The following is a 24,938-nucleotide window of genomic DNA, read 5'->3' on the forward strand; positions in this document are numbered from 1 at the left end:
CGGATGAAAACAAACACTAACGATGGCGGCGCCGGGAGGGGACCGGCTGCTGGGCTTAAGGCAGGAGTGATCGCTTGAGCTGTGAGGGCACTCTTGAAGAACGCCGGTCAATGTGAGTGCGACAACTCGCGCAATTCTGGGAGTGAAACACCCGGGGTCCACGAGCCACGAGCCTCCTGAGGCGTGTGGTATCTATCTGCGACCCCTGCTGTCACTGCAGCTCCGGAGCGCCGAGCCCTCAGCCAGGAGGCGCAACTGGCCGGCCCCAGGCCCGGGCCTCCGTAATGAGAGCCTCGAGCCATTCTCTGTGTCGCAGCTTTGCAGGTACTAACTTTAGTGGGAATACCCCCAGATCACTCAGCGCCCCCGGGTGGGAGGCTATGGATCTGCGGCCTTTCCGGTACCTCCTTGTGAAGAAGCAGCTGGGTAGCCGCAGTACAGTCACCAGAGCTTTATTTGGGAAGTAGAGTTGGTGTAGGCCCTGTTGGCTCTTGATGGCTCCTAGTTTTAACAGAAATCCCCAAAGGTTTCGTCTCTACTTTCTCTGCTGTTTGGGTTGTGTTGTAAGGCTTTTTGAGGTAATTGTGGAACCGTAACTCCGGGGTTGGTACCAGTTCGAAGGAGGCAGGTTTCCATTCAATCAAGATTTGTTGAAAGAAAAAAGAAAAAAAAAAAAAAAAAAAAAAAAAGGATTTGCTGAGTGCCAAATATGTACTCCGCGTGTAGGTGAGGGTGACTGTTGACTAGTGAAAAAAGGGACCTAAAGTTCACGACTATCTTCTTACTGTCGTTGGAACGACCTGTGGAAACCTGCGAACCATTCTCATTTAATAAATCTCTGGGTAAGTGGCTAAGCACCTTTTTTGGGTTCATCACTAACTTGTCTACGTTTTCACTTTCCAAGTCAGTTAGTTTCCAGTTTGCCTTGTCAATTGAGCGTAGTATTTCACTTTTAGTATCTTCCCCTTAGAGAGAGAAAGCTGGATCATTATACCTAGTTTAAAACTAATCTCCTAAGATAGAATTTATTGAACAGTTTCAGTGGGAAATGTGCAATTATAGGAAAGAACGGACCCTTCCTTTACACTAAATTAATCTGGATTTTTGTGTGTTTCATGAATGTTAGTCCTTTTTATGTGTGGATATTGCAGCTTCAACTAAATTACAATTTTTTTTTTTGTTTTCAACTCCATTTTTCAGCTGAGCAGATGCCTTATGAATGGTTGTGTAATGGAATCCTGAATTAATATTTTTTAATTTTCTTTTTTTTTTTTTTTTTTTTTTTTTTTTTTTTTTTTTTAGAGAGAGCACAAGCGGGGAAGAGGGAGAGAGAGAGAGAAAGAGAGAGAATCTTAAGTAGACTCCATGCTGAGCATGGAGCCAGAGTCAGGACTTCATCCCAGGACCCTGGGGTGATGACCTGAGCCGAAATTGAGTCTAATGCTCAACTGACTGAGCCCCCCAGGGGCCCCCTGAGTTAATATTTTTAGGGGCACCTGGGGGGCTCAGTCAGTTGAGCATCTGACTTCGGCTCAGGTCATGGTCTCACAGTTTGTGGGTTCAAGCCCCGCATTGGGCTCTGTGCTGACAGCTCAGAGCCTGGAGCCTGCTTCAGATTCTGTGTCTCCGTTTCTCTCTACCCACCCCTGTTCATGCTCTGCCTGTCTCGCTCTCTCAAAAATAAATAAATATTAAATATTTTTTTAATGCATAGTGGATGATGAGTAAGTGTTGAAACAAGTGTCACATATACTGGTCTGTATAATAAGATGAATGTAGTTAATTCATGCACTCTTTTCAAATTGTATCCCTTTGGATATAAAGTTAAGGGTATGGCAACTTTTGAGATTCACATTACCTAAAAATTGGCAAACCACTGGGTTTTAAACTATTGTACTTAAATTTAACAATTCTTTTTGCGTATTTGTATTTTTTTTCTCAAGAGTGGTTATTAAAATTGAAGCAAAAACTGCAGATCTTCAGCTAGTCAACAGTCTATTATAGTGTTTTACTTAAGGACTAAGAATCAGCTGGATACAGTGGAGCTATGCATTATATGCATAATGGAATTATACTGTATGGAGGTGGAGGCAAGAAATGTTTTGTTCTGTTTTTTCCATGGTCTCTCCTGCTCCCGTCCACTCTGCATTAGCTTATTAGCTTATGACCTCCATGACTCAGAGTAGGGTGCCAAGAGTCTAAATGCAAAAAGAAGACATTAACTTTTGAGCTTTCAGAGTCCCAAGTCCTACTGTATGAGTAGATAAAGATAATTTTGACTACTCAAAAAAAGTACCCACTGTAGAATTTATTGCACCCACTTGATAAAGTACATCCCCAATACTCTGCATTTATATTTTGCTCAAGTGGGAGTGAAAGCTATTTGTTTTGGGATATTTGTCTGGAGAGAAGTTATTTAACCTTGGCAATACCTGAAAACCCCTGAAACTTCACTTTTAAATATTTCTTTTCTTTTTCTTTTAAAACTTTTTAAATGTTTTTTGAGAGAGAGAGATACAGAGCACAAGCAGGGGAGTGGCAGAGAGAGAGGGAGACACAGAATCTGAAGCAGACTCCAGGTTCTGAGCCATCAGCACAGAGCCGGACGCGGGGCTCAAACCCACGAACCATGAGATCATGACCTGAGCCGAAGTCGGACACTTAACCAACTGAGCCACCCAGGCGCCCCAAATATTTCTTTTCTTTTTAAAACTGTGTTATAGAAGAGATGAATAATTGCATTCATAACACTGGTTGGAGAGCTGCTTAGATTAGAGGATGAAGAGTGCACCTAAAAAATTCCTCATTGTTATGACCTTTTATTATTTAACGTAGTTTTTTGTTTTTATTTATTTATTTATTTATTTTAAAATTTTTTTTTTTTCAACGTTTATTTATTTTTGGGACACAGAGAGACAGAGCATGAACGGGGGAGGGGCAGAGAGAGAGGGAGACACAGAATCGAAACAGGCTCCAGGCTCCGAGCCATCAGCCCAGAGCCTGACGCGGGGCTCGAACTCCCGGACCGCGAGATTGTGACCTGGCTGAAGTCGGACGCTTAACCGACTGCGCCACCCGGGCGCCCCTGTTTTTATTTTTTAATGCAGTAAATGTGTAGAGACTCACTAAGAAATGCAGCCTGTTCAGCTAATGAATGAGCTCATATTCCTTAAGACTTTTTTGGCTTGTATGCCGACTTGAGAGTCTTCAAATATGTATACATTACTAAAAATTCTTTTTTTTTTCTTCTAAAAATTCTTGAACAAAGGTTATCTGGGTTTTATGTGTGGATTACTTGGAAGTAATTCAACACCAATTTGGGGTGTTGAACTGAGTAAGGCACCATTTTTTCAAGCATGGGTTCAATAGAGGAAAGGGTGTATGAGTTGCTCATCTTTGCTTCCTCTTAGTCAAATTGTGGACACCAGTAAAAACTGCAGGTTGTCCCTGATAGGATAAGGGCAGTGCAGCCAGGAAGAATGCAAAGGAGGCTATCTAGTCCTCTCTGCGCAAGGAGCATCAACAAACTTTTCTTTGAGTTTGGGTTTTAAATTTAAAAGGATTTTAAACCCTTACAGAAATGTAAAATTGGTTTTAAATCTTTAAAATAGATTTTAAATCGTTAAACAGGTTTAAAATTAATTTTAAATAATCAGTTGTTTTTAACTGTAGAGTAAACTGTGGGCCAGTTTATTTAAAAAAATCTTCTAGGGGCGCCTGGGTGGCGCAGTCGGTTAAGCGTCCGACTTCAGCCAGGTCACGATCTCGCGGTCCGTGAGTTCGAGCCCCGCGTCGGGCTCTGGGCTGATGGCTCGGAGCCTGGAGCCTGTTTCCGATTCTGTGTCTCCCTCTCTCTCTGCCCCTCCCCCGTTCATGCTCTGTCTCTCTCTGTCCCAAAAATAAATAAAACATTGAAAAAAAAATTTTTTTTAAAAATCTTCTAAATGCCAGTGTAGGTGTTACAGGAAATTTGTTTGGCCCTAGTGGTGTCACCTATATGTCCTTGGTTACAAGAGAAGGGGACCAATACTTAGAAAAATAGTTCCGTTAACAACTCACAGTTGACTATCAGTCAGTAGTAGCTTCTTAGTAAAACAAAGGTAAATAAAGAATTTATAGAAGTGTTAACTTAATATTGTTACTTTGGAAAATGGCTGTTTTCACTTTTGACTTTCGATTCATACAAATGTGAAAAATACAGAGTTAAAAATCATTTTATGTTCTCTCTAATATTGAGGTTTGTTTGTTCCCTGCCCCCTCCAATTTCTTCTGTATTGCCCACAACTATTAGGTCATTAGGAGAGAGATTATATGGAGAAATACTTATTGAGATTTAGTTGTGCTATTTTAAATATAAGTTTAAGGGTGTTTTTACTCCTGAATCGATTTCTGTTGGAATTTGCAAGAAACCAGATATTTGGCCTTATTTATTCTGTGGTATAAATAATTAATCGAGCATGGCTTTTATCATTATTCCCACCTTCCTTTTCTTTTGGTTTATTTTACTTTTGGTTTCTTAAATTGAATACTTAAATTTAATCTTTTTAATTATACAGTTACTTAATGCTCTACATTTTCTTCTGAATTCTCCTTTTGCTGTATCTCTTTTTTGTCATCAGATATTTTCCATTTTGTTAATTTCTAGGTAATTGTAACTTTGGTTTTTATTTAAGTGTTTATTTATACATGATTTAATTTATACATGATTAACTTCTTATTGTATATTTCTTTTTTTTTAATGTTTATTTATTTTTGAGAGAGAGAGCACAAGCAGGGGAGGGGTAGAGAGAGAGGGAAACATAGAATCTGAAGCAGGCTCCAGGCTCTGAGCTGTCAGCACAGAGCCCAATGCGGGGCTTGAACCCACGAACTGAGAGATCATAACTTGAGCTGAACTCAAATGTTTAACCAACTGAGCCACCCAGGCGCCCCATGTATATTTCTAATTTTATTGGATTATGGGCAAAAACATCTTGGAAAATTTATTTTATCAGTCAAAAGCATGATTAATTTATCATGTTCCTTGAACCTAAGAGAATGTGAATGGTTAAGTTAGATAACAAGAGCTTTATTGAGGGTCTCATATGTAGCAAGTACTCTTTACAGGAACTATCTCATTTAATCCTCAACCCTGTGAGGTAGGTATCACTTATTGACATTTTATAAGAAAGAAATATAAGGTACAGGAGGATTGAGTGACTTGCCCTGTATACCAGTACGTACATATAGACTTGGTTTTATTATGCGGTTCTTCTACATTTTTGTTTATATCTACTTGAGCTGTCAAAAAGTTATGTTGAATATTCAGGTACAGTTTTGGTTTTATCAAGCTCTCCTACTATCTCTAAGAACTTTTGCTTTATGTATTTTATTACTATATTGCTTATGTATAAAGGTTTATGGCTGGGAGCGCCTGGGTGGCTCAGTGGGTTGGGTGGCCGACTTCGGCTCAGGTCAAGATCTCGCGGTCCGTGAGTTCGAGCCCCACGTCGGGCTCTGTGCTGACCCGCTCAGAGCCTGGAGCCTGTTTCAGATTCTGTGTTTCCCTCTCTTTCTGACCCTCTCCCGTTCATGCTCTGTCTCTCTCTGTCTCAAAAATAAATAAGCGTTAAAAAAATTTTTTTAAAGGTTTATGGCTGTTATATTTTCAGAGAGTATTTTGTCATTACTCAATATCCCTTTTAATCTTACTTCATCACTTTTGGCCCAGAATCCTGTTATAAATATTATTACTTCTCCTTTCTTTTACTTTTCTTTCTTTCGTCTTCCTCTTTTTTTTTTCTTTTTGTTTAAGCAGAGTATATTTCTGTTTTTTATTTCCAAACTTTCTTTGTAACTCTTTTAGGTAGGAAGACTGTTTCAGTTGTTTAAACCGTTCTGTTCTGTTCATCATTTGTCTGCAAAGAACTTTCTAAATGGAAAAGAGGATCTCTACAATTTAATAATAACTCTAATGCCTGGAAAGTGGGAAGATTACTGTTTTGTTCTGTTTGTACTTGTACTTATCTATTCTTTATTGTTCTTGATTTGCCATCTTGAGCTTTTAAGTCTGAATCCAAAATATTAAAAAACTCCATGTTAAAAACTGGGAAACGGGGTGACTGGGTGGCTCAGTCAGTTAAGCATCAGGTCATGATCTCCCGGTTCATGAGTTCGAGGTTTTGGTAAGTCCAGCTTCTCTCTCTTCTTTTCTGCCCCTAATGGGATTCTTTCTGTCTCCCTCTCTCTCTCTGCCCCTTGCTCACTTGTGCCCCCCTCTCAAAAACAAGAACAACAACTGGAAAACAGATTATTTTTTTAGTTAACTTTTCCCGATTTTAAGGACGAAAGATATCATCTGGAGTCATATTTATATAATCTCTTGCCAAATTATTCAGTTATTTCTTTGAAATTATTTGCCCTTTTCTTTCTTTTATTGCCTGTATCACCTTAAATTCGATGTTATCACCAACCCCTGTCTGGATTGCTGAAGTAGCTTCCTAGCTGGTCTCATTGCTTTTTGTCCCTTTACTTTATCCCCCACGACTCTGTATTTAGATTAATGTCCCTAAATCTTTTCCAAAGAAAAATCTGCACTGACTTCCTACTAATATTTTAGAGTCTCTTTTTGCTCACTTTCATCATTCCCCAATAATCTGGCCAGACCATACCTACCCACTTTATTTTTCCTTACCCCTTTACATGAAAATTCTCAGAGATGCAGAATTTTGCTTCTTCCCCTTATTCTTTCCCCTCTCCCTCTGGGCCTCCAATTACACATATGTTAGACCTTTCCCTGTGTTCTCAATGTCTCAGATAACCTCATGTCGCATTATGTACCTATTGTCATGGTATGATTAAAAAACACCTCAAATAGTGCCCTTTCACTTTCAAAAATATCCCAAAAGTATATCGTCATTCTGGGCCTGTCATATACTTTTCTTTATTTTCCATCCTTTTGCCTCTCTGTAGTTCATTCCTGATATTTTCTTTTGGCTTATATTCATGTTCACTATTTTTGTCTTCTTCTGGTCTCATCTGTTAGACCCAACCATTGAGTTCTTTTGCTTTTTTTTTTTTTTTCAATATTTTATTTTATTTTGTATTAAAAAAATTTTTTTTAATTTTAGAGAGAGAGTGTAAGCAGGGGAGAGGGGCAGTGAGAGAGGGAGAGAGAGAGAGAATCTTAAGCAAACTCCACGCTCAATGTGGAGGCCTATGTAGGGCTTGATCCCACAACACTAGGATCATGACCTGAGCCAAAATCAAGTCAGGAGGCTCATCCGACTGAGCCACCCAAGTGCCCCTCAAAGATTTTATTTAATTATTTAATTAATTAATTTATTTTAATGTTTTGTTTATTTTTGAGAAAGAGACAGAGACACAGAGTATGAGTGGGGGGGGGGGTGCAGAGAGGGAGACACAGAATCTGAAGCAGGCTCCAGGCTCTGAGCTGTCAGCACAGAGCCGGACGCGGGGCTCAAACTCACCAACCATGAGATCATGACCTGAGCCGAAGTCAGATGCTTAACCGACTGAGTCACCCCACCAGATTTTATTTTTAAGGAATTTCTACATCCAACATGGGGCTCAAACTTACAACCTCGAGATCAGAGGTTGTATGCTCTACCAATTGAGCCAGCCAGGTGCCCAAAGACTCAACCACTGAGTCCTTTTTTTAAAAAAAAGAATTTATTGTCAAGTTAGCTAACATACAGTGCATAGTTTACTCTGGGCTTCAGGAGTAGATTCCCGTGATTCATCGCTTACATGCAACACCCAGTACTCATCCCAAAAAGTGCCCTCCTCAATGCCCATCACCCATTTTCCCTGCTCCCCGCCTCGCCCCATCTCCCCACTCCCATTAACCCTCAGTTCTCTGTATTTAAGAGTCTCTTAACGTCTCTTAAGAGTCTGTTTGTTCTCTGTATTTAAGAGTCTCTTAAGATCTCTCTCTCTCTCTCTCTGCCCCTTTACTGCTCACATTGTGTCTCTGTCTCAAAAATAAATAAACATTGAAAAAAATAAGAAAAAAAAGCATCTCTTAATGGTTTGCCTCTTTCTCTGTAACTTATTTCTTCCTTCCCTTCCCCCATGGTCTTCTGTTAAATTTCTCAAATTCCACATAGGAGTGAAAACATATGGTATGTCTTTCTCTGACTGACTTATTTCACTTAGCATAATACTCTCCAGTTCCATCCACGTTGTTGCAAATGGCAAGATTTCATTCTTTTTCATCAGTGAGTAGTATTCCAGTGTGTGTGTGTGTGTGTGTGTGTGTGTGTGTGTGTGTACGTACACACCACATCTTCATTCATCCTTGATGGACATTTGGGCTCTTTCTATAATTTGGCTATTGTCATAGCACTGCTATAAACATAAGGGTACAGGTGCCCCTGCAAATCAGCACTCCTGTATCCTGTGGATAAATTCCTAGTAACCACTGAGTCCTTAATTTAGTGGGGGCTTTTTCTTTTGTTTTTTAGTTCTAGAATTTCTACTTGGCTCTTTTTTGCAGTATTTCTTTGTCAAAATCCTCAACTTTGTGCTTTATTTAATTGAACATATTAAGCATGGTAATATTTAAGTCTTTGTCTTGATAACTTTGTTAATGTATTTCTAATGTATTTCTAGTGTATTTCTAATGTTGTATCTGTTAGATTTTGGTCATGTGGGTTTATCTCCATGAATGCCCAGTTTATTTTAATATGTGCCAGATATTATATATGAAAAATTGTAGAGACAATTTGTGGGCTAGGGTGACATTATTTTCTTCCAGGGAGAAATTAAATGCGGTTCTGGCAAAGGCTAAGGGCAGACCTTATCCCACATTATTGGAGATAGCGATGTTTAAATGTTTTCACAATAGAAACTTAAAAAATTAGCTTTAAGTCACACAATTTTACATTTAATTGTTTTCTGAGAGAAAAAAATATCCACTGTTTTTGTAAATTAAAAAAAAAAAAAAAAACATAGCCAAGCTATGGAGAGAACTCAAATGTCCATTGACTGATGAATGGATAAAGATTTGATACACACATGCACACACACACACACACACACACACACACACACACACACTGGAATATTACTCAGTCATCAGAAAGAATGAAATCTTGCCATTTGCAACAGTGTGGATGGAGCTACAGTGTATTATGCTAAGTGAAATAAGTCAGAGAAGGACAAATACCATATGATTTCACTCATGTGGAATTTAACAAACAAAAGAGATGAACGAAAAGGAGGGGGGAAAGTGAGGGAAGTAAACCATGAGAGACTTTTTTCTTTAAGATTTTTTAAATGTTTTTTTTATTTATTTTGAGAGAAAGAGCAAGGGAGCATGTGAGTGTGGGAGGGGAAGACAGAGAGAGGGAGGGAGAGAATCCCAAGCAGGCTCCATGCTGTCAGCGCAGAGCCCGATGTGGGGCTCGATCCCATGAACTGTGAGATCATGACCTGAGCCGAAATCAAGAGTTGGATGCTTAACCAACTGAGCCACCCAAGTGCCCCACCATGAGAGACTCTTAAAGATAGAGAACAAACTAAGGGGTTAATGGAGAGAGGTGGGTGGGAGATGGGCTAGAAGGATGATGAGGACTAAGGAGGGCATTTGTTAGGATGAACACTGGGTATGTATGTAAGTGAGAAATCACTGAATCTACTCCTGAAATTAATATTGCACTGTCTGTCAAGTAACTGGAATTTAAGTAAAAATTTGAAAAAAATAAAGCTCTAGGTCCAAGAAAAAAGAAATTAATACAGCAATAATAAATTTATCTGGGATATATATTATGGGTAAAAATGGAAAGGAGGAACAGAGATGGACTGTGAAGAACAAGGAAATACTTGGAGAAAAAGGAAAAGAAGACCTATACGTAATACGTGTTGTCTCTGTCCCTTTTGTGCTCGTTTGGTGTGCTGATCCTAAAGTTAAACCTATTAAGGGTACCTGAGTGGCTCAGTTGGTTAAGTGTCTGACTTCGGCCCAGATCATGATCTCACAGTTCGAGCTCTGTGTTGGGCTCTTTGCTGTCAGCACGGAGCCCGCTTCTGATCCTCTCCCCCCCACCCCCATCTGTCCCTCCCTTGCTGTCTCTCTCAAAAATAAAGTTAAATTAAAAAAAAATTCAACCTGTTACCTAATGTGAAATGGTATGGCTGCTTTGGAAGACAGTTTGGCAGTTTCTCAAAAAGTTAAATGTTGAATTACCATATGACCCAGTAATTCCCTTTGTAGGTATATATAGAGAATTGAGAACATATGTTAACACAAAAACTTGTACATGAATGTTCTTAGCAGTATTATTTATAATAGCTAAAAAGTAGAGACAGCTCAAATGTTCATCAACTGATGAATCAGTAAACCAAATGTGGTGTAGCCATGGAATATTATTCAGTCATTAAAAGGAACGAAATACTGAGACCTTCTACAACATAGATTGAACCTTGAAAACATTATGCTAAGGTGAAAGAAACAAGTCACAAAAAGGCCACATATTGTATAATTTCCTTGATATGAAATGTCCAGGATAAGCACGTCCGTAACTACAAAGCACATTAGCGCTCCCTGTCAGCGACTGGGAAGAGGAGGGAGAAGTAGGGAGTGAGTGATAACGGCTACGGGATTTCGTTTTAGTGTCATGAAAATGTGATGGTTGTGCGTCCTTGTGAATATACTAAAAAGCACTGATTTGTACACTTCAAAATGGTGAATTTTATGGTACATGCAGTACATCTCAATTTTTAAGAAAAACCTTATGAAATAATTTTTTTAACCCACCCAATTGCCTTTCTCAACATCCTAAATCACCCCTGCTTCTCCAGTTCAAAAGCTCCAGGTCTGTGTCCCCGTCCTTCAAAGCTACTCTCCATTCCCAATACTGTACACTCTGTAGTTTTCCAAAACTACCTTTCCTTGCACCTTATACCCAGATCTTTACAACTGTGGTTCTTTCATACCCACACAGACTCCTGATGATTCGGGCCTTAGCGTTCTGTAGCTCCCATAAGCTTTCTCTTTTATGTGTTTACCAAATTCACAAGTAAGTGTATTTTCTTTCAACTTGCACACTCTCCTCTTTCAGATATGTAGTTTCTTATATTGTCTTGTTCTTTTGCATTCTTGGTGTTTTATTTCCATGTGCAGACTGTAAATTTTTATTTTTTTAATAATTTTTAAAAAGGTGTTTTGTTTTGTTTTGTTTTGTTTGTAATCTCTACTCCCAACATGGGGCTTGAACTCACAGCCCCAAGATTAAGAGTCACATACTCTTCCGACTGAGCCAGCTAGGTGCCCCAGTCTTTAAAATTTTAAATTATGAATTCACCTAGCTAAAAGTTGGGAGGGAGCGTTGTGAGTGTGGCCTGGCAGCAGGCTCTTGATAATCCAAGGTTGTGAAAGCTTCTCCCAGGCTTGCTTCTGCCTGTTCCTAGGGGTTACAATGGTTCTAAACCAGTTTTTAGATTAATTTCTTGGCTTTTTGTTTCCTTACTATGCATGTGTAATGCTGGATCTTATGTCCATGTAATTTACTGGCTTATGCTTTTGAAGTTTTGAGAGTGACTTTCCTACCTCTGAGCCTTGCTATGATAGATGACAAACCTCTTTATTGCTTTTTTAGGGTTCTTCTGGCCTCTATGATCAATAAGCACTTGGCTGTGCAGTTTTGTGCAGGGTACTGGGTTTCTACCTGCCTGTAACGTTGAGGTCCTATCTTCCATGCGCACGCATGTTCTGATACACTCATTAGAAGAACCTGACCTTGCTGCTCATAGGCCTCAGCTCCCTGACATCAGTTTTTCCCCTTACATCTATTGTGTTGACTTACCCTTTTCTGGAACCTGGGATTTCTCAATCTTTCTTATTCAGTTGTATGTCAAAACCTTTATATTGTCATATTTTATCTGCATTTTTATGCGTAGCAGGAGGGAGGACTAACAACATCATTTCAAGCCGCCTTATTGGATGTTCCCTGAGAGATTTTAAACTGACATCTATCATGACACAGTGCATTAAACTCTTTGCCTACTTTACTCCAAGGCAAGGATATTCTGTGACAGAATCTTGGAAGTACAGCTACAGCAGTCTTTCAGATGTTTGAAAAATTGTATTTGAAATAGGCCCACAAGGAGATAGACCTAATTTTAGAAAATTTTACACTGGGAAAAAGCTAGTTAAATTCTCTGCCCTGTTATAGACCATTTGATGAGAATGGATTTTATTTGTTAATTAAAAATTTTTTTTGAAAACTATCTGATTAATAGAAAAATTATAAGAATTTTGCAGTGAATTCTCATATACTTTTCACATACATTCACACATTGTTCACTCTTTGCCACATTGCTTTACTTATCATACGGTATATATCTATGTGTCATAAACTGTATGATATAATAGTATATGACACCTTCCTTTTTTTTTTTTTTTTTTTTTTGGCTGGGCCCTGAGAAAAGTTACTTGTATTTCTGAAGAACAAGAGGATTGACCAAAGTGTAATTGTATCAAAGCCAGGAAATTTAACATTGATGCAGTACTGTTACCTAGTATATGGTCAGTATTCACATGTTACCAATTGTTTCAATATTTTTCGTTTATTTATTTATTTATTTATTTATTTATTAGATTTTATTTTTAAGGAATCTCTACACTCAAGCTCTACATTTGAACTTAAAATCCTGAGATCAAGAGTCACATGCTCTACCAAGTAAGCCAACCAGGTGCCTCTAATAGAAACTTTTTTAAAAGTCCATAATTGGGGTGCCTGGGTGGCTCAGTTGGTTAAGTGCTGACTTTGCTCAGGTCATGATCTCATGAGTTCATGAGTTCAAGCCCCACATCAGGCTCTGTGCTGACAGCTCAGAGCCTGGGACCTGCTTCGGATTCTGTGTGTGTGTGTCTCTCTCTCTGCCCCTCCCTGGCTCATGCTGCTTCTCTCTGTCTCTCAAAAATAATAAACATTTAAAAAATTAAAAATAAAAAAATTAAAAAGTCCATAATCAAACATTGCATTTAGTTGTCAAACCTCTTTAATAGCCTTTAGTCTGAAACAGTTCTTGAGCCTTTTTTTAATTTTTGTCTTTCATAAGATTGACATTTTTGAAGCTACAAGCCCATTATTTTATAAAATGCCTAAGCTCATCTGATTGCTTCTTCATGCTTACATTCAGGTTACATAGTTTTAGCAGGAAAGCCACCTAGGTAATATATCCTTCCTACTACATCACATCAAGAAAAATATAATGTCAACTTTTCAATTGTTGGTATGTTTCTTTGATCACTTTGTTAAGATTCTGACTGCCAGACTTCTCTGTAACTAACAAGTAATCTGTGGGAAGATTGTGTAAATATTCCATTTGCCAGCAAACTTTCACCCAGTGATTTTTATCATACACTGGTGATATTTTGGGTCACTTATTCTATAATAGGTGCAAATGGTGATTTTTGTAATTTTGTTATTTATTATACACTTATTACCTGACAATCTACTGTGAAGAAGTACTTAATCTTTACCCATTTCTTATACATCTGCCTTTGAAACCTTTGTTGAGAAAAATGTGAAAATACTTGCTGTAGAAAAAATGACTGGCAAGAAAAGATTGTCTTTGATCTTTCACTGTTAGCTGGAAAAGTAAATATAAAATTGTGAGTTTTAATTTCAGTGCTCCCCAGACCTACATATTCTTGCATGTAAACATGAGTTTAATTTTTTAACATTTTATTATGTTTTTAAGTTTATTTATTTTGAGAGAGGGAGAGCAGGGGAGGAGGAGAGAGAGAATTCCAGGCAGGCTCCACACTGTTAACACAGAGCCCGATGGAGGGCTAGAACTCATGAACCCTGAGATCATGACCTGAGCCGAAATCAAGAGTTGGAGGCTTAACTGACTGAGTTACTCAGGCGCCCTGAGAGAGAGAATCTTTTTTTTTTTTTTTTTAATATTTATTTATTTATTTATTTGTGAGAGAGATAGCATCGGTGGTGTTGGGGCACAGAAGGAGAGAGACACAGAATGCAAAGCAGGCTCCAGGCTCTGAGCTGTCAGCACAGAGCCTGACATGGGTGGGGCTTGAACTCATGAACCATGAGATAATGACTGAGCTGGAGTTGGATGGTTCACCAACTGAGCCACCCATGTGCCCCCTGAGAGAGAGAATCTTAAGCATGCTCCATGCTCAGCACAAAGCTCAATGTGGAGCTCCATTCCAGGACCCTGAAATCGACCTGAGCCGAAATCAAGTCAGTTGCTCAAACCAACTGAGCCACCTAGGTGCCCCAGTAATTTTTTTTTAATTATAGTCAAAATATACTATTATCTCTCTCTCTTTTTTAGTTTATTTGAGAGAGAGCACATGCACGTGTTCATGATCAGGGGAGAGGCAGAGAGGGAGATGGAGAGAGAATCCCAAGCAGGCTCTGCACTGTCAGTGTGGAGCCCCATGTGGGGCTCAAACTCATGAACCTCGAGATCGTGACTTGAACCGAAACCAGGAGTCGGATATTTGACTGAACCACCCCGGGCCACCCCCCCACCCCCCCACCGTTACTCTTTAGTAGTTTTTAAGGTTAGGGTGCCTGGGTGGCTCAGTCAGTTAAGCATCTGACTTTGGCTCAGGTCATGATCTCGCAGTTTGTGAGTTTGAGCCCCGCAATCAGGCTTGTTGCTGTCAGTACTGAGCCCGCCTCAGATCCTTTGTCCCCCTTTCTCTCTGCCCCTCCCCTGCTCATGCTCTCTCTCTCAGAAATGAATAAACATTTAAAAAATAGTTTTTGAGGTTACTATTTTGTAATTTATATGAATAGAAATAAGCATTATATAAATATGAAAGCAATATTGTTAGTATGTCAGGAGTCATTACTCAAAACAACTGAATTTGGTTAATAATAGTCATCCTTAAATCAAGGAAGTGTTAACTGTTCAATATTAGATTAGTTCCATATATAAATTGCTTTTCAAAAAAAAGAACTAAAGTTATCAAGAGAATTAGAAGACAAGACACAGACTAGAAGAAAATATTTGCAAAAGACACATCTGATGAAAGACTTATTCAAAATACACAAAGAATTTTTAAATCTCAACAATAAGAAAACAACCCCATTAAAAAAATGGACCAAAGACCTTAAGAGACCTCTCATCAAAGATACACAAATGGCAAAGAATTATATGAGAAGATACTTAGCATTGTATGTCATTCGTGAAATGAGATATACATACAAGGTTACCATATAGATTTATTACAGTATTACTGACTGTATTTCCTATGCTGTACTTTTCATCCCTGTGATTTATTTTATAACTGGAAGTTTGTATCTCTTAATCTCTTTTATCTGTTTCACCCATTCCCCTACCCAAAATTAAACATATGCTTACCATATAAAGAATTGAAAACTTGTCCCCAGCAGGACAAGGGTTCTTAGAAGCTTCTCTGGGGAAAATTCAGTGTCCTCAGAGGGCCAAACCTCTATATACTGACACTTGAGGTTTCTTTCAATCGAAAATATTGGGGGGGGGGGGTGCAGCTTGTTCCTGATGACCCTCTGTGAGCCCCACCAGTTAACCAACCTCACTCATATACCTGAGTTTCTGCTGTCTTTTTGGTGCTTCATGTCCAAGTGTGAATGGGACAGCCAAGGGATCACCAGTCATTTGATGAAAGCCTCCAACATGGCTGCCAGTGTTTTTCAAGCTAAGTGAAGAAGGGGGCTTCGGAGATGGGAGTGGGAGTGCCTCATGTGGATCTGATCCTTGAAGTCCAGCGTGCTTTTTTTTTTTTTTAATTTTTTAATGTTTATTTAGTTTTGAGAGGGAGACAGAGACAGAGTGTGAACAGGGGAGAGGCAGAGAGAGAGAGGGAGACACAGAATCTGAAGAAGGCTCCAGGTTCTGAGCTGTCAGCACAGAGCCAGATGTGGGGCTTGAACTCATGGACCACGAGATAACGACCTGAGCCGAAGTCAGATGCTTAACTGACTGAGCTACTCAGGCACCCTGAGCATGCTTTTTTTTTTTTTTTTTTTTTTTTTAATGTTTGTTTATTTTTGAGAGAGAGGCTGAGGGGCAGAGAGAACCAGGCTCTGCACTGTCAGCACAGAGCCCTGTTGAGGGCTCGAACTCACAAACCATGAGATCATGACTCAAGTCGAAAGCAAGAGTCAAAACGCCTAGGTAACTGAGCCACCCAATCACCCTGAAGTCCAGCATGTTTTCTGATTCATGGTTTCAAAAAAATTAATGTCTGGTCCTCTAAAATTAGAGAGGAAGGGCAGTTCTGCCCTGAGTGGGGTTATGAAAGGAGTGTAGGGCTCAGAGTAGGGTCTGACTGCTTCTTCTGTGGGCTTTTAAGATAATCCTCCTGTTTTCAGCCCCATCTGCCATTCTACGTTGAGAGAGTTCTGGTACCTCTCATTCCTTAACCTTTCTTGGGTTCTTTGGTTCAGATGAACTTGCTTTGTTTTGGATTTGCCCTGTGGCTGGCTTGGAATATCAGCTCTGCACTCCTCACTCATGTGTTTCTTCTGCTTTCCATCTTCCAGAACTGTGATGCTGTCATCTCCATGCCTGATATCTCCATGCCACATCTTCTGATCTGTGTGTATGCTTTTTAAGCACCCCCTCCCCCATTCTTTGTTGTTTTGTTTTAGGAGTGAGCAGAAGTAAACGTAAGCATGGAAACCTTTATACTTAACCAGTCTGCTTACTTTTTCCCCCAGTGTTTTGTTGATAGCTTTCATTTGTTATTTCCTATAAAAGGAAATATTTATTTACAACCTTTATAGTTCTGTGTTTCTAACTAGATATTGGGAAAATAGTTGAGATAAATGTTTATCTGCCTATTTAAGTAGAACAGTTTTTTTTTTAAATTAAAATTAGCATTTGTTTGAAAGTAAAAGATCTAGAGAACCTGCCTATCGGATTAAGTGTGCTTTTCCCTTAGTTGATTATATATTTTGCACTGGAGCAGTGATAAAGAATCTTCTGTCTAGTATTTGGAGGTTGATGATTACCTACATCCATTACATAACAATGGGAGAATTAATTTAATGGCATGTTTTCTTTTGTTGCTGTTGTGTTGAAATACGAATAATATAAAATTTACCAGCTTAACCATTTTTAAGTGTACAGTTCAGTGGTATTAAATAAATACTTGCACATTGTTATGTAGCCATCCCCACCGTCCAGCCCCATATCTCTTCATCTTGTAAAACTGAAACTCTATACTTGTTAAACACTAACTTCCTGTTCTTTCCTCCTCTCCAGCTCCTGACAACCACTCTTACACTTTCTGACCATGATTTTGACCACTCTAAGTGCCTCATAAAAGTGCTATCCTACAGCATTTGTCCTTTTGTGACTGGCTTATTTCACTTAATGTCCTCAAAGTTCATCCATGTTGTAGCATGTGTCAGAATTTCCTTCCTTTTTTTTTTTTTAATGTTTATTTATTTTTGAGAGAGAGAGAGAGAGAGAGAGAGAGAGAGAGAGAATACAAGAGGGGGAGGGGCAGAGAGAGAGGGAGACACAGAATCTGAAGCAGGCTCCAGGCTCTAAGCTGTCATCACAGAGCCCGATGCAGGGCTCGAACCCATGGACTGTGAGATCATGACCTGAACCGAAGTTGGACACTCAACCAACTGAGCCTCCCAGGCACCCCAGAATTTCCTTCCTTTTTAAGGCTGAATAATATTCCATGGCATATATACACCACACATTCTGATTTATTATATTTTTGGTACTTGTTTAAAAACAATTTATTATGGTATAAGTCTCTACCTGTTCTAAACACTTTGGGAACCTCAAAGACTTATTTGTTGTTATGAATTTCTATTAATGAAAATGATGTGCAGAGAATGTTGCTAAATTGAAATTGCTATTCAAGGCCCGGTAAATAATTTTTTGTTATTTCTTAAATGTTTTAAATCTTGAACAAAGGCCTTAACTGAGGTTATTTCTCAGGAAGGCAAAGCTGTAAGTGGTAAGTCTGGGGAAAATAGGTGTTGATTAAGCTTGATGGGAAGCAGTAACTGTTGGAGGATTATGATGTGTAAATATATTTTTGACCTAGTTAAGCCATTTTGTAAAAGGTGACACTTGATAAATTTAATCAAATTTATGTTGGTGGGAACCACATAGAATTTTTTGTAAATATCCGAAATTATATACAGTAATTAGGTTATGTCCCTAGGGCGAAAAATTTAATAAAGAGGTAAGGAGCTCTAATTAACTTACATATTCAGCATATTATCAGGAAAGGGATAAGAAATTTAAAAGTCTGCAGCAGAGTTTGCAATGTAATTGAGAGATGAGAATGCTAATTGGTAAAATGGCCTTGACTTGAACTAAGTGATAACATAAAAGCCCTACTTTGCCTCAGTCCTCTAGCAGCTGATGTACTGCCTTAAAACCCACCCTATCAGAGGGCCTCCACCCTTAATGTATTTTGGCAGTTATAACTGTTGGTGACAATGACTAACTTGAGCCATGGTTGGCAGTGTCTTAAAAGAAAGTCGAATACATACATTGTCAAGTGAGAAGGTTCTCTTGGTTCTTGGTGGTCGAATTCCAACTTGCTTGTCCCTGAGGGAGAGAAAGATACATGGACCTCATACTGGGACGATACCAGTTAGCCATCCAACATGATTTTAATTTCGCAAAATTGTCTCCTTTTAGGAAAGGCATTATGTTGATATCTTGATGCTTCTCTTTCCATCTACTTAGCAATTTTATTTTTCAAATAATTGGATTTGTGGTATATAAGCAGTCTCTTGTAACTGAAGTTGTTCTCAAAACTTCGACTGAACTAACAAAATTAGTTTTCTGAGCATGTACATACAAGGACTAGACATTGGTTCTGGATCACCATTTATTTGGTAGTTTTAGCGACCGAGGTCTTTCCTAAATGTGCCAGTAAGCCTCTGATCACCGTTTCAAAATCACTTCACCTGTTTTTCCTGCTGACTTTGCTTGGGGAATCTTGAAGGTCAGACTGAGGAGTTTGTCAAAATTTCTGGAGCATAGGAGCAATATAATGACATCATGCTTAGACTAGTCTTTTAGCAGTTTGCCTGAGGTTTACAGTGTAACCTAGAACGTGTTGGGGAGGAAAACTTTTCCTATACACTCTTACATTTAGTACTTGGGGGCCTGCAACTTAAACTGACACAAGACTAATTAGCAACCATAGGGGTGCTCAGCGATGAATAACCCAGATGAATTTGGGACTTATATACCTAACTGAATAAGAGAAAGGTGCCTAGGAGAAGAGGCTTTTATGGGAAGAGCAAAAAAGGTTTTTTCGAAAAAACAAATGAGTTTTTAGGAGAAGAAATGGGTGATAAGAAAGTTTGTGATGATATTTGTTTAGGTAGGTGCAAATGGTCTTTCCCTTTTCTTCATGACCATGAAACTTCCCCCAGCGAGAGGATTTATGGTAGGTCTACTCCTGATCTCTCTCTTGGGAATAGATGCCAACCTGAAATGGGAATTTATGGCTGTCCTCATTTCTCAGAAGTTTCTGCTTTTAGTCAGATAAGGGAAGCCCGAGAAGGTTTCTTTCTACATCTGTTGAATCTCAAATGTCTTCAGCTAAAAATAAACTTTTTGCCAAAGTGGCTTATTTTGGGATGGCATATCCTGATCCTCTTCAAATGGAGAGTAACTAACCAAGTGAGTCTCTTCCAGATTAGAAATGAGACCTGGATTAAGGTGGTATCTTTGGAAATGAAAGAGTAGCAAATATAAAGGAGTTTGCAGAAACAAGAGCTTGAAGGATTTAGTAACTGGCTAGTATTAGTAAAGGGCAGAAAAAAAGGACAGAATTCAATTGTAGGTCTCTTTTTAATGTTTGTTCCAAATTTCCCCTTTGTATTCCTTGGAACACTCAAGGAATTTTGCAAAAAGTAAGACGTAAGGGAGACTTTGTGTTACATTCCTGTTGTAGCCTGTGAACTAACTGTGTGATAGACAAGGCCTGAGGGAACAACAAACTCTGATGCCTGTGAGATAGACAACTTTTTCCCCAGTCGAGATCTCACCCTTTTGGCTCAGTAACTAACTCTAGCTACATAATCCTTTTAGTGTTACAGTGGTACAAAAAGTCACAAGAGTCATTGTGCTATTATGTTTGCATTGGTTGAAGTTCTGGTGGTGGGAACACAGTTCCCCACTTCAGTATAAAATAAGGGCAGTGCAGTCCTCCAGGACTATTCTTATCTCAGATCTGTTGCTGCGTTGCTTCAGGGCTGTAAGCAGTTTAGCCCTTTAAAAGTTTTTGGGTTTTGTTTTTTTAATTTTTACCATAACATTTGTTTGTGTTATTTTTAACCGCAATTAGGAAGGTCTGAAGGTGGGTGGTATGTTTTAAATGCTGTCAGACTTACAAATGGTAGTCTCCAAAAGGTAAGTCCCTTATAATTTGCATCACTTTAGGCTTTAACCTGTCCTTGTTCCCAGTGGACTCTCCTGTGGCTTCTGAGTCCGGGGATTGTTTCTTCTCAGGTATTTTATTTCTCCTTCATTGGTTTCTTCCCCCCACCCCACATCAATTTGCTCAGATAGCCCTGTGCTACAGGGAAAATCCTTTCAACAACACCTTGAGGTCTTTTTCTGTACAACTTCTCAGAAGCCAGTTGAATCACCACCACTCTAAGAACCAATCCTCTCAAAGGTTATTAGCAACATGCCGCCAAGTCCAGTGCCCTTTTTCTCACCTCAAGAATAAAGGAAATCAGAATGTGTCACTCCAAAATATGTCTCTTCGATATAAAAATTATTTTGACAGATCAAAATTAAGGCAATTAAGCAGCAAATGGAGGAGAACCTTTCTTTACCTTCTGCTTTTCTGCCTAAAGGTGAGATATAAATTCTCCTTTTCCTGGAGGCAGACTCTTATCAGCCCAGAGAAGGTACTAGTGGAATCTGCCAACACCCCTTACTCCATTAGTTTCCTCCCATATATTTATACCTTCCTACAGTTTGCCGCCCTTGGAAGAACTGCTTTCCTTTGTCCCATCATTTCTCTAGAAATTTACCATTCTTTGTTGAAGATCCCATATAAGCAACAGTTCTAAGCCACCATATTGAATTATCTTTCTGTTGAGGTTTCTCTTGTGAGATGTGCACTGCAGGTGTTGATAAATTGTTCTTTTCCTCTTATTAATCTGTCTTTTTGTCAAAGAGGCCCAGCTGAAAACCTACGATGGGTAGAGGTAAAGTTTTGCCTCTTCCACAAGAGCTTTATATTATTTGGCCATTGCTTCAATTTTGAAACTTATTTCCTCTCGATTTCAGTAATAACAGCTCAGAAGTCTTTTTGCCTCCCATTTCTCCGATTAGTTCTTGCATTTCTCTTTATGGTTCTTTTGTGCCAATATTTTCTGGTGGCCTTTGTTTTGTTTTTTTTTTTCTGTTATCTTCCATGGTAATTTTATGTACTGCTATAGTTTTTAAACTATTCCTTCTTTTTGGAGAATGTCTACTTCTACTTCTCCCTTCCTACTTTAACCTCAGTCTTAGTCTTTTCATAAGTTACAAATTGGGCCTTTTCAGATAGATCTTCTGGTGTTACTAATTCAATCTATTATATAGTCTGAGCTGATTGGCTAAGACTAAAAATAATGATCCTCAACCCCAAACTTATACTACAAGAAAAATTAATTTATGATGGATCATGAATCTAAACATGAAATGTAAACAATAACATTTTTAGAAGAAAATGTAGAAGATTTTCATGAGTTTGAGATCAGCAAAATTTTTCAACAGAGCACAAAGGAGTGCTGAAAAGAGTTGAGAAATTGGACTTAAAAAGTTTAAGCACCTCTTTTAATCACTTTCAAAGACTCCATAAGAGGATACCACTCAGCAATAAAAAGGGATAAGCTATGAACGTGGAACACAACATGGGTAAACCTCCAAATAATTATGCTAAGTGAAAGAAGCCAAAGAGTACATGCTGTGTGATCTAATTTGTATAAAACTCTAGAAAATACAGATAGGGATCTATAGTGATAGAAAGCATGGCAGCGATTGCCTAGGGATGGGGCATTGAGGAGGGGCCGGAAGGAGGCATTACAAAGGAATATGAGGAAACTTAGGGATAGAGATGTTCACTATTTTGTGGTAGTGGTTTTACAGTTACAAATATATGTCAAAACTTACCATGTCTTACACTTCCAGATATTGTTTCTTGCCAGTTATACCTCAGTAAGGCTGCTTTTAATGTAGAAATAAAGAAACACCACAGATTAAGAACAGGTGAAGGCCATTTAATCAGAGCTTGTCATGGCAGGGGAGTGAGCCACCATCACTTGCACTGGCAGAGACTCACAGGCAGGTAGACCAGTGGAAAAAAGTGGAAAAAAGACAAAGCTTCAGGTATGTCCTGATTTGGGGTTATTGGCATAGGAACACTGTAGGCAGCCTAACCACAAGTTGGGGCTTGGTTAGGGATGTGGTCGGTTAGGGATGCATATTTGGCTTTCCTAAGTTGGAAGCAGGGACAGAAATTGGGGAAGCTGTCAGTTATTAACCAGGTATTGACTGGGGCTTTTTACAGGGGTTATTGTTCGGCTTCCTGGACTACTTGCTAGAAATAGTCTGCCTTCCTTGACTGGTTACTGTAGGTAGTAGGTTGGCTTCTTGCACTAGGTGGCGGAGATATCAGTTTGGCTTCCTTCCTGGGCTGGTTTCTGCAGGTTGTCAGTCAGAGCTCTATTTTTATATATGTAGTCTGGCCTTTGTCTGTTAGTATATTCAGATTCTCATGAAAAAGATGTCATAAGAAAGGCAAACCACAAACTGGGAGGAGATATTTACAGTATATATTCAACAAAGTATTTATATCTACTATATATATTTTAGAAACTTCTACAATTCAGTAAGAAAAAGATAACCTAATTTTTTAAATAGGCAAAAGGCTTGAACTAGTACTTCATTAAAGAGGATTTCCAAATGGCTAGTAAACATGAAAAGGTGCTAGTAGGGAAAATTCAGTGGTCATTTAATCACTAATCATTAATCATTTAATACAGATTAAATGAGATACTACCACACCCTTACCAGGATGGCTAAAATTAAAGAATTAGTAGTACCAAGTATTATAGTAGTATAGATGTGGAGCAGCTGGAACTCTCATACACTGCTGGTGAGAGTGTACGTTGGTACAGATTCTAGAAAACTGTCGGTGTCTGTTTAAGTTTATGGGGGTGCCTGGGTGGCTCAGTCGGTTGAATGACTTCAACTCAGGTAATCATCTCCAGTTCATGGGTTTGAGCCCCGCCTCAGGCCTGTTGCATGCAGGGCCTGCTTTATGCAGGCCTCTGTCCCCCACTCTCTCTGCCCCTCCCTGCTTGCGTTCTCTCTCTCTCTCTCTCTCTCTCTCTCTCTCTCTCTCTCTCTCAAAGGTAAACATTTAAAAAAACACTAAATAGGGGTGCCTGGGTGGCTCAGTCGGTTAAGTGTCCGACTTCAGCTCAGGTCATGATCTCGCGGTCTGTGAGTTCAAGCCCCGCGTCGGGCTCTGTGCTGGCTGCTCAGGGCCTGGAGCCTGTTTCAGATTCTGTGTCTCCCTCTCTCTCTGACCCTCCCCCATTCATGCTCTATCTCTCTCTGTCTCAAAAATAAATAAACGTTAAAAAAAAATTAAAAAAAAAAAAAAACCAGACACTAAATATGTATACTCTGTGGCCCAACATTAACACTCCTGGGTTTCTATCTGATGGCAGTGAGTGTTTACCTCCACCAAAAGACTTGTGTAAAAATCTTGCTAAAAACAGGAAGCAACCCAAATGTTTATCAGCCTGGAATTTATAGTTTATGGTATATTCATGAAGTGGAATGCAACATAGCAGTGAAAAAAGAATAAAGTGCTACATACAACATTACAAACGAATCTCACAGGCATGATTTGAATAAAGGAAGCTACCCACAAAAGAGTTAATATTGTTTGATTCCATTTATATAAATGGAACAATTTGTCAAAATAGATAAGACTGATCTATGATGATAGAGGTAAGCATAATGGTTCCTTTTTGGTGAGTTTATTGACTGAGAGGACACAAAGGAGCCCTCTGGAGTATTGGAAATGTTCTATAACTTGATCTGACTTGTGGTTATATGCATGTATATATACAAAATTATGTATTATGTGTTGAAATAGAAATGAAAACAAAATATTTTTTGAGCTGTATACCCAAGATTTGTGCATTTCACTACATGTAAGTTATACCTCATCTTTATTTTTATATTTTTTTGTAATTTCAAGTTTTTATTTAAATTCCAGTTCACATAGAATGTAATATAGCTTCAGGAGTAGAATTTAGTGATTCATCACTTACATGTAACTTCCAGTGCTCATCACTACAAATGCCCTCCTTAATCCCCGTCACCCATTTAACCCATCTCCCCACCCAGCTCCCACCATCAACCCTAAGTTTGTTCTCCATAGTTAAGAGTCTGTTTTATGGCTTGCCTCTTTCTTTTTTCGTCCCTATGTTCATCTGTTTCATTTCTTAAATTCCACATATTAGTGAAATCATATGATGTTTGTCTTTCTCTGATTTATTTCACTTAACATAAAACACTGTAGCTCCATCCATGTCGTTGCAAATGTCAAGATTCTGTCTTTTTTATGTCTGAGTAATATTCCACTGTATGTATATACCACATCTTCTTTATCCATTCATCAGTCGATGGACATCCATAGTTTGGCTATTGTTGATAATGCAACTATAAATATGGGGATTCATGTATCCCTTTGAATCAGTATTTTTGTGTCCTTTGGGTAAATACCCAGTAGTGCACTGTTTTCCAGAGTGTCTACACCAGTTTGCATTCCCACCAACAGCGTAAGAGGTTTTCCCCTTCTCTGCATTCTCACCAACATCTCTTATTTCCTGTTGTTAATTTTAGTCAGTCTGACAGGTGTGAGGTGGTATCTTGTCATGGTTTTGATTTGTATTTCCCTG

General features: G+C 38.8%; 1 protein-coding gene across 10 annotated transcripts in view; it reads left to right on the forward strand.

Moving 5' to 3' along the window:
* Positions 1–24,938, forward strand: part of ATG13 (autophagy related 13) — a 54,128-nt gene that overhangs the window by 237 nt on the left and 28,953 nt on the right. For 3 of the 10 annotated variants that reach the window (XM_047878162.1, XM_047878161.1, XM_047878166.1), the window contains exon 1: positions 12–324. The exons of 1 other annotated variant lie outside the window; for it this stretch is intronic. The gene's annotated coding sequence lies outside the window, so the exon portion shown is untranslated. Of the gene's footprint in view, positions 325–726; positions 843–24,938 lie in introns of all 10 variants that reach the window. 6 more of the 10 variants (XM_047878163.1, XM_047878164.1, XM_047878168.1 and 3 more) reach the window with 6 other exon arrangements.

This window comes from Prionailurus viverrinus, chromosome D1, assembly GCF_022837055.1.
Source record: "Prionailurus viverrinus isolate Anna chromosome D1, UM_Priviv_1.0, whole genome shotgun sequence".
Lineage (NCBI taxonomy): Eukaryota > Metazoa > Chordata > Mammalia > Carnivora > Felidae > Prionailurus > Prionailurus viverrinus.